General features: G+C 42.7%; 1 non-coding gene across 1 annotated transcript; it reads left to right on the top strand.

Annotated features, from left to right (window-relative positions):
- The first annotated feature begins 3,371 nt into the window (after positions 1-3,371).
- On the top strand, positions 3,372-3,479 carry LOC148566847 (small nucleolar RNA R71). Its single transcript, XR_015882318.1, has one exon. It is a non-coding gene; the product is annotated as a small nucleolar RNA R71 (small nucleolar RNA).
- Positions 3,480-4,247: the final 768 nt, after the last annotated feature.

Below are 4,247 nucleotides of genomic sequence, written 5' to 3'. Positions count from 1 at the left end.
AAGCTCCAGCTGAGTAACATAGATGGCAAATGAGGTGAGGGAAGGCTAACCTTGCCATAGTGGAGGACTTGTCAGCCACCTTGTAGAGTTCTTGAGGTATAATCTTATGAACTTCCACCTCTTCTCCAATCATGATACTATGGATCATGATGGCCCGGTCTATAGTAACTTCAGACCGGTTGCTAGTGGGAATGATTGAGCATTGAATGAACTCCAACCATCCTCTAGCCACAGGCTTGAGGTCCAATCTTCTTAGTTGAACCGGCTTGCCTTTGGAGTCAACCTTCTATTGAGCTCCTTCTACACATATGTCCATAAGGACTTGGTCCAACCTTTGATCAAAGTTGACCCTCCGTGTGTAGGGGCGTGCGTTCTCTTCCATGTTTGGCAAGTTGAACGCCAACCTCACATTCTCCGGACTAAAATCTAAGTATTTCCCCTGAACCATTGTAACATAGTTCTTTGGATTCGGGTTCCTACTTTGATCATGGTTCTTGGTGATCCATGCATTAGCATAGAACTCTTGAACCATTAGGATGCCGACTTGTTGGATGGGATTTGTTAGAACTTCCCACCCTCTTCTTTGTATTTCATGTCGGATCTCCGGATACTCATTTCTTTTGAGTTTGAAAGGGACCTCAGGGATCACCTTCTTCTTGGCCACAACATCATAGAAGTGGTCTTGATGGGCTTTGGAGATGAACCTTCCCATCTCCCATGACTCGGATGTGGAAGCTTTTGTCTTCCCTTTACCTCTTCTAGAGGATTCTCCGGTCTTAGATGCCATCAATGGTAATGGAAAAACAAAAAAGCTATGATTTTACCACACCAAACTTAGAATATTGCTCGCCCTCGAGCAATAAACAAAAGAATAGAAGAAGAAGAAGAAGAAATATGGAGAGGGACAGGGAGATATGGTTTTGGCCAAGAGGAGTGTAGAGGGGTGTGTTGTGTGAAGTTGATGAAGAATGGAGGGCTTTATATAGGGAAGGGAGGGGGGGTTAAGGTTCGGCCATATGGGTGGATTTGGGTGGGAAATTGGTTTTGAATTTTGAAGGTAGGTGGAGTTTATGAGGTAGGTTTATGGGGAAGAGTGGATGGATGTGAGTGGTGAAGAGGTGATGGGGAAGAGAGTTTGAGGTGATTGGTGAAGGGTTTTTGGGGAAGAGTGTTTATGGGGTTGTGTGAAAGAAAGTGGTGAGAAGAAGTGAGTGGAGGTAGGTGGGGATCCTGTGGGGTCCACAGATCCTGAGTGGATCCTGTGGGATCCACAGATCCTGAGGTGTTCAAGGATTTACATCCCTGCACCCATGAGGCATGTAAAAATGCCTTTGTACCCAACTCTGGGTGTTCAGCGCCAGGTTGGTGGCCATTTTGGGCGTTCAACGCCCATTTGTGTGCCATTTTTGGTGTTGAACGCCAGAACCATGCCTGTTCTGGCGTTCAGCGCCCAGAAGCTGCCCATTTTGGGCGTTCAGCGCCAGAACCATGCTCTGTTCTGGCGCTGAACGCCAGACAGATGCTCCTCCAGGGTGTGATTTTTCTTCTGCTGTTTTTGATTCCGTTTTCAATTTTTATATTTATTTTGTGACTCCACATGATCATGAACCTAAGAAAACATGAAAAACAATAAAAAATAAGAATTAGATAACATTGGGTTGCCTCCCAACAAGCGCTTCTTTAATGTCAATAGCTTGACAGTGGGCTCTCATGGAGCTTCACAGATGTTCAGAGCATTGTTGAGACTCTCCAACACCAAACTTAGAGTTTGGATATGGGAGTTCAACACCAAACTTAGAGTTTGACTGTGGGGGCTTTGTTTGACTCTGCTTTGAGAGAAGCTTTTCATGCTTCCTCTCCATGGTTGCAGAGGGAGATCCTTGAGTTTTAAACACAAGGGAGTCCTTATTCCATTGAAGGACTATTTCACCTCTGTCAACATCAATCACAGCTCTTACTGTGGCCAGGAAAGGTCTTCCTAGGATGATGGATTCATCCTCTTCCTTTCCAGTATCCAGGACTATGAAATCAGCAGGGATGTAAAGGCCTTCAACCTTTACTAACACGTCCTCTACTTGTCCATAAGCCTGTTTTCTTGAACTGTCTGCCATCTCTAATGAGATTTTAGCAGCTTGCACCCCATAGATTCCCAGTTTCTCTAATACAGAGAGGGGCATGAGGTTTATTCCTAAACCAAGGTCACACAGAGCCTTAAAGATCATGGTGCCTATAGTACAAGGTATTATGAACTTTCCAGGATCCTGTCTCTTCTGAGGCAATGTCAGTTGATCCAGATCACTTAGTTCATTGATGAACAAGGGAGGTTCAACTTCCCAAGTATCAATGCCAAATAATTTGGCATTCAGCTTCATGATTGCACCAAGAAACTTGGCAGTTTGCTCTTCAGTAACATCCTCATTCTCTTCAGAAGAGGAATACTCATCAGAGCTCATGAAGGGCATAAGGAGGTTCAATGGAATCTCTATGGTCTCTAGATGAGTCTCAGATTCCTTTGGTTCCTCAGAGGGAAACTCCTTATTGATCACTGGACGTCCCAGGAGGTCTTCCTCCTTGGGATTCACGTCCTCTCCTCTCCTCACAGGTTCGGCCATGATGCTTATGTCAATGGCCTTGCATTCTCCTTTTGGATTCTCTTCTGTATTGCTTGGGAGAGTACTAGGAGGGATTTCAGTGATCCTCTTACTCAGCTGGCCTACTTGTGCTTCCAAATTTCTAATGGAAGACCTTGTTTCATTCATGAAACTTACAGTGGCCTTGGACAGATCAGAGACTAAGTTTGCCAAATTAGAATTATTTTGTTCAGAGTTCTCTGTCTGTTGCTGAGTGGATGATGGAAAAGGTTTATTATTGTTAAACCTGTTTCTTCCACCATTATTAAAGCCTTGTTGAGGCTTTTGATCCTTCCATGAGAAATTTGGATGATTTCTCCATGATGAGTTATAGGTGTTTCCATAAGGTTCACCTAAGTAATTTACCTCTGCTATTGCAGGGTTTTCAGGATCATAAGCTTCTTCTTCAGAAGATGCCTCTTGAGTACTGTTGGATGCAGCTTGCATTCCATGCAGACTCTGAGAGATCATATTGACTTGCTGAGTCAATATTTTATTCTGAGCCAATATGGCATTCAGAGTATCAACTTCAAGAACTCCCTTCTTCATAGGCGTCCCATTACTCACAAGATTCCTTTCAGAAGTGTACATGAACTGGTTATTAGCAACCATGTCAATGAGTTCTTGAGCTTCTGCAGGCATTTTCTTTAGGTGAATGGATCCACCTGCAGAAGTGTCCAGTGACATTTTTGATAGCTCAGATAAACCATCATAGAATATATCCAGGATGGTCCATTCTGAAAGCATGTCAGAAGGACACTTTTTGGTCAACTGTTTGTATCTTTCCCAAGCTTCATAGAGGGATTCACCTTCTTTCTGTCTGAAGGTTTGAACATCAGCTTTAAGCTTGCTCAGATTTTGAGGAGGAAAGTACTTGGCTAAGAAAGCCGTGACCAGCTTATCCCAAGAGTTCAGGCTGTCTTTGGGTTGAGAATCCAACCATAATCTAGCTCTGTCTCTTACAGCAAAAGGGAAAAGCATGAGCCTGTAGACTTCAGGATCTACTCCATTAGCCTTAACAGTATCACATATCTGCAAGAATTCAGTTAAGAACTGAAAAGGATCTTCAGATGGAAGTCCATGAAACTTGCAGTTCTGCTGCATCAGAGAAACTAACTGAGGTTTCAGCTCAAAGTTGTTTTCTCCAATGGCAGGAATGGAGATGCTTCTTCCATGTAAATTGGAATTAGGTGCAGTAAAGTCACCAAGCATCTTCCTTACATTATTATTATTTTCGGCTGCCATCTCCTCTTCCTGTTCGAAAATTTCTGAAAGGTTTTCTCTGGATTGTTGTAATTTAGCTTCTCTTAATTTTCTCTTCAGAGTCCTTTCAGGTTCTAGATCTGCTTCCACAAGAATGTTCTTATCCTTGCTCCTGCTCATATGACAAAGAAGAAGGCACAGAAAAATAATAATAATAATAATAGAGATCCTTTATACCACAGTATAGTGATCCCTGTGTGAGTAGAAGAAAAGAGGGAGACAAAGAGTGTGATGTAAAGAAAGAAACACAACTGTGAGGAGGCTAGAGATGTGAGATGAGATGTTAGTAGATGAATAAATAAATAAAATAAGATGAGAGAGAAGGAGGGAATTTTCGAAAATTATTTTTGAAAA

Source organism: Arachis ipaensis, chromosome B4 (genome assembly GCF_059453495.1).
Source record: "Arachis ipaensis isolate K30076 ecotype BB chromosome B4, ASM5945349v1, whole genome shotgun sequence".
NCBI lineage: Eukaryota > Viridiplantae > Streptophyta > Magnoliopsida > Fabales > Fabaceae > Arachis > Arachis ipaensis.
The sequence above is the reverse complement of the archived record's forward strand: the minus strand, read 5'-3'. Positions and strand labels throughout refer to the sequence as shown.